The 6,319-nt window shown below is 36.2% G+C and overlaps 1 non-coding gene across 1 annotated transcript; it reads right to left on the minus strand.

Moving 5' to 3' along the window:
• Nucleotides 1-396: 396 nt before the first annotated feature.
• LOC141414395 (U8 small nucleolar RNA) lies at nucleotides 397-529 on the minus strand. Its single transcript, XR_012439434.1, has one exon. It is a non-coding gene; the product is annotated as a U8 small nucleolar RNA (small nucleolar RNA).
• Between the last annotated feature and the right edge of the window lie 5,790 nt (nucleotides 530-6,319).

The following is a 6,319-nucleotide window of genomic DNA, read 5'->3' on the forward strand; positions in this document are numbered from 1 at the left end:
ATGAAAATTACAGTGCTATCTATGTAAGCCAAATCTGGTAGTATAATTGTAATACTTATTTTAATTTTAAATATGATAAAACAAATTATGTTCCTAGTTTTAAAAGTATGGAAAATTTTTTATATATACAATTGAAGGCCTACTACTGACACAGAATTGAGTAGTGATGCAGAGTCACCTTATGACTAGAACAGTAAAGAAAAGAGACTGAAAGAGGGCAAGTTATAAATTACAAAATGAAGATATCTCCATCAAAACCCATGTTGAAATTTAATTGCCACTGTGATGGTACTGGGAGTTGGGACCTTTAAGATCATTCTGGGAGTGGCTTTGTTATAAAAGTGAGCTCCTCTCTATCCCCTTTCTCTGTCCTTTTTTTTTTTTTCTCCAGGAAGAATCAGATAGGAGTAATCAGGATGCTGGAAGTCTTGATGAAGCAGAGATGTTAATCACATATCATGCAAACTCCAAATATATGCTAGTCTGTCCTCCAAAAGGGGGACCAGGTAAGGAACATCCCACATGACTTGGTTAGTGTTCTCTTGCTCTTGCCCTCTCTCTGTGTTGCCAGCCAGCTTCTTTGACTTGTGATGCCTTCCATCATATATTACACAGCAAGAAAGCTTTTCCCAGGCTAGTGCCATGCTCTTAGACTTCCCAGCCTCCAAAACTGTGAGGATAATTTTCTTTATATATTAAATAGGATGTGGTATTCTGCTATAGTAGCAGAGAACAAGACTAAGACAAGTGCAATTTTCTGTAGCTGAGCAAAAAGAAAAAGCTGTTTTATAAAAAAAATTAAAGTGGATAACAGTAGGAGGAGATATTTTCAGCAAAAATGTTGTGAATTTGATAAGTTTCCTCTCAATAATTAAAAGAGAATCAATGCCTGAAATTAGAATTAGATGTCCAACAAATATTTTAAAACAATTCTTAGCAGGATCTGAACTCATAATGTTGGTCAACTATAAGATGACTTGAATTCTTTTTTTTTTTTTTGGCAGTACTGAGATTTGAACTCAGGGCCTCACATTTGCTAAGCAGGTGCTCCATTATTTGAACCACTCTGCCAACCCAACTTGGATTCTTATACAAAAGAGAGAGAGAAAGACCCATTTTTAGGTGGAGAAGTAGTCAAAAAAATTACTATTTTAGTTATGGAAATTTTGTTGGAAAAGTGTAAGAAAAAAAATTGAAAGATATTTTACAAATAGTGAAAGCTTGGTACAGCCATTATGAGAAACAGTTTGGAGGTTCCTCAAAAAAATGGAAAGTAGAACTGCCATATGGTCCAACAATCCCATTCTGGGTATATATCCAAAGGAAATGAAGTCACTGTCTCGAGGAGCTATCTGGACTCCATTCATTGCAGCATTATTCACAATAGCCAAGATCTGAAACAGTCATTTAGGACTGCTGATGGATAAATGGATAAGGAAAATGTGATATATAGATATACATGATTCAGCTTGAAAAAGAAGGAAATCCTCCCATTTTCTATAACATGGATAAACTTGGACCATGTTATACTTAGTGAAATAAGCTAGACACACAAAGGCAAAAAAATACTGCAAGATCTCACTTATATGTGGAGCCTAAAAAAGTTAAACTTATGAAAACAGAGTAGCATGGCAGTTACTAGGAACTGGGAGAGTGAGATGATGCTTAAAGGGCACAGACTTTCATTTGTAAAAATGAGTAAGTTCTGGAGATCCAATAGTTAATAACGGATATATGATTATATCCATTATTATAGTGTGTATAGCTAATAATAATGTACAGTATAATCGAAATTTGTTAGCAGAGTTGACCTTAAGTATTTTTAACACACACACAGATAACTAAATGAGGTGATAGCTATGTTAATTAGCTTTATTTGGTAATCATTTTTACAATGTATATATATTGTACATCTGAAATACATACTTTTTTGGTGGGACTCAGGTTTTGAACTCAGGGCTTAATGCTTATGAAGCAGGCGTTCTACTGCTTGAGCCACACCTCCAGTCTGTTTTGTTCTGGTCATTTTGGAAATGGGGGTTTTATGAACTATTTGCCCGGGCTGGCCTTGAACTACAATTCTCCCAATCTCAGCCACCCAAATTGCTAGGATTTCAGATGTGAGCCACCAGCACCTAGCTTAAATATATACAGTTTTTGTCAATCATACCTCACTAAAGTTGGAGGGGGAAAAAAACCAGAAAGCTCTTCAATTTAGGAAACAAACAATTGCCTATTGAATATAGAAATTTTCTTACAATATCAAAGTTCAATTGATTCAAAATTTGAAAAATTGCAAGGACTTTCTTCAGCTTCAAAGGAGTCATGTGATATAGAGACACTGGCCAATTACTACTTTGAATATGATTTGTCACAGAGGAACTTTATTTTTTTTCAGTGTTATAATTTTGCAGCCTAAAACTGAACTCATTATCTTTTATATCTGTCAAAATCTTTAGCCAGATAAGAAAAACATCACTTCCAGCCCAATGAAGGGTGCACTAGCGATGTGAAATCAAAAGTCTGGATTTATTGTAATTTTTTTTTTTTTGGTGGGACTGGGGTTTGAAAATTTATTATAATTTTAAAGCAAGAAACTGATCTTTTGTCTATTACTTTGCTTCTCTTAAATGAAGACAATTGTGTTGAGCTTTCTGAAGTGTCATGGATATAGTTGTTATAATTATTCTTTATATATGCAAATGGTGTGAATCATCCTCTTGGGTAATTGTAGAAAGAAGCTGAAGACAATAAATGCAACAATCTTTTGTTCTTTGCTAATGCACATTGGTTGAGTAATGGAGAATTTTTTTTGGTGAGGGGGCAGTACTGTGGTTTGACCTCAAGGCTTTGCACTTGCTAGGTAAGAATTCTACCGCTTTAAGCCACACCTCCAGCCCTTCTTTGCTCTGGCTATTTTTGATATAGGGTCTCACTTTTTGTCTGAGGCCAGCCTGGACTGCAATCCTATTTATGCTTCCCACAGTAGCTGTATTGACAAGTGTGTGTCTCTATGCCTAGCTTTTTATGTTGAGACGTCGTCTAGAGAACTTTTTTTGCCTGGATTGGCCTGGAACTGCAATCTTCCAGATCACTGCCTCCTGAGTAGCTGAGATAACAGGCATGAGTCACTGGTATCCAGCAAGAAATGGAGGATTTTTACAAATATGGTTTATATTATGAACTCATACTTAAGATTTTATTGATACAAAAGGGATACTTGCTAAATATTCAATAGTCCAAGATACCAGTGTGATTTATGTTTTTTTCACTGATACCACACTGTATATGAATGAGCTATATTTGAAGCTCTAAGGAAAGGAAAAGCTTTTCTGTGACCTAGCTTGACAGCTTTAAGAATTTATGTTAAAACTGAAAATTGCTACAGTACAAATCAGTCCCAATTTTACACTTTTTTCAAGAATATGCAGATTTTCATTACAATCAAGAGAATTATGCAAATTAGTTGTGAAGACTAAAAAGTACGAATAACACATTATTAATGTTGATGAGTTTATAGTTGCATTTCAGTTTATGCATGACCCCTTTGAATTCAATGTCCACAATACTGAATTGACATAAATGTTAGTGAATTACTTAGACATAAGTTTGAAATTGATAGGGTTTTGCTTGAAAGTCAAGTCAGTTCTAAATAAAGTAACTAAATTTGACAATATGGATGCAAATATTAAAAAGAAAACAGAATTATTTTTGGTACTCAGCTCAATTACTGGAAACTTTTAAGTATGTTTGGAATAAATTTGCAAATGAATCTACTTTTCAACTGAAAATTATGTGAAATATAAGTACAGATCATGTTTTTCTGATGCAAATTCAGCATCTGAATTGAAGTATGTTGTAAGTTTAAAAATACACACTGAGTTTAGCAGATTTCACATGAAGAAAAGAAATGAAAATTAAAAAATAATGCTTATATTGATTACATGTTGAAATGAGAAGATTTTAGAGGTTAAATAAAATGTTATTAAAATGAATTTTACCTGTAATGTGGCTAGTAAAACATTTAAAACTACATATGTGGTTCACATTTTGTTTCTATTGGCAGCTTTGCTCTAGGGTAGGGACTTCAGGGGCTAAGCTCTGAAACCAGACAGCATGAATTCAAGTAGTCAATGAGATTTCTTAGCTGTATATACTAGGCAAGATTTTTAACATCTCCATGCTTCATCCTTTCCATCTAAAAGTGGGGATATCGATAGTTCTTACCTCACAGGTTTGTTTTAAGATTACTTAAATAGTCTTTGGCGTATAGTAATTACCATGTGTAATTGCTATTTTTATTATTATCATTATTATTAATTATGTGATCCTGAGAGGTTCCTTAACCATTGATTTACTTGTATGTAAAATGATGATAATGACATCTTCCTCACAGATTACATCTTGAATTAAATGAGATAAGATACGTAAAATTGCTTGTAGAAGGTGAGCACTCACTGCATACTTGCTGAATCTTCCAAATAGTAGCTGGTATTCAGAAGTCTTTGTAACCTGGCAGCACTCACCATTCGTAAGTATATGAAAGAAGTTGTACACAATAAGGTGTTTTTTATTGTTAAATATTTTTTATTATTCTCCATCATGAGATGACTCTTGTGAGGAGTTTTGGCTAAACTTGCCTCACTTAGATCCTCTCTAGCTCCACTTTCTTACCATCTAGAGTGAAAACCTGTTTTCTATGTGGACTTCAGCCCCAATAGGAGCTCTTTCCCCTCTAAATTCCTGAAACTTTCCCTGCCCAGGTAATATGGCATTTAGTCCTATGCTACCTTGAGTAGTTATGTAATGGGATTGTGTGTATGTCTTTCTGGTCAGGTTAAGGTGAATGTTTTATAGTTTGTGAACTCCCCAACAGCACATGATAACTTCTCAAAAATATTTAGCCATCAAGTCGGAACATTTAGAAAAACTAAGGGGGTAAGAAAAAAGGAATTCAACCTGGGAGATTCCAGTATCTTTTACAAATAACAAAAAACATCACTGGAAAGAGGAAGTTTTATGTAAAAGTTTAAGGTAAGCATGAAAATACTGAAGAGAGCTGATATGAAAATTGAGAAGGAGAGAGGTGGAGGCTAAGGACGGAGGTCAGGGAGGAAAGTGCAGATACCCACCCTGCAGGACAGTCCTGGAGCTCAAGGCAGGGATCCTTCTTTCTCATACTCCCCCTAACAATTATTATAATTTTTTTTTTTTGGCTACATTCAGTTTTACAAAGTGACACAAGGCCTTGGTCCAATCAGTTCTCTTGTCCCTCTTAGACAGCTTATTCCCAAAGTTTGCTTCCTCCTGTCCTGGGAGCCTTCCCCACACCTTGGTATTTATTAAAATATTTAGAAAACCTTCTTTCTACCTGACAGCTTTATTGACCACCTGAAAGTGAATAAAATTGGTGCCTTTCTGTCCTGCCTGCTGGACTCACAAGTCACCTAGAAACTCAGGAGAAAACACTTTCCCACTGGGTCATTACAGAATCTGCCATCTCCAACACAGTGCTTACTCAATAACCGTGGAATGAATTAATATCACAGAGTTGATTTTTGTTTGGGCCACAGGGGAAGAAAAACACAGCTAACATGGAAAGAAAGAAGCTGCTGTTCAACTATGACTCATGGGCTTAATGCCCAACACAAGGTTCAGCTTTGTTTTGAATTTTTGTGGCCCCAAAGTTATGGTGAATTGGCAAGAAAAAAGGGAGACAGGATGGTGGCAGTCAGGAGAGGTGTTTTGTTTTTGTCAACAGCTGCAGGGTGAGTTTGGAATGGGTATCAACTCATTTGCATTTGCAAAACACAAAGGTACCTTCCCACCTCGACATTCTGTTCTGCTAAAGTTAGACTGTCATGGGGCATGGTGCACTAATGACGATCACACCTGGAAGGGGATGGACATTATCCATAGAAAAACATTACTAATTACTGGACTTAAGAAGGACACAGCAAGTCTGGTTAAGTTGGACACCTGTATCAAAGACACGGGACAAATAAGACCAGCATACAGGAAGAGGTGTGTGCCCTGTCTCTTCCACTCAGGTCAAAGTTGCACAGATGACCAGGGCTCCCCACCAAGCCCACTGCAGTGCTGTGTGATGTGGGGCTTGCCTTCTTCCCTGGTTCAGACCTGTTTGGGATAATTATAACCCTACAGTCCATCACCACCACTACACAAGGTGAACTTGTACAGCTTTTCCTATAGCTATTTCTTTCCACTGCATTCTGAGTCCTGAACATTCAGTGCTGAGTTCCTAAACAATCAGATTTTGTTTTTGCCCCAAGAGTTTGTCTAACAAGAAGGTGGTCTG

The sequence above is a fragment of the Castor canadensis genome, chromosome 11 (assembly GCF_047511655.1).
Source record: "Castor canadensis chromosome 11, mCasCan1.hap1v2, whole genome shotgun sequence".
In the NCBI taxonomy this organism is placed as follows: domain Eukaryota; kingdom Metazoa; phylum Chordata; class Mammalia; order Rodentia; family Castoridae; genus Castor; species Castor canadensis.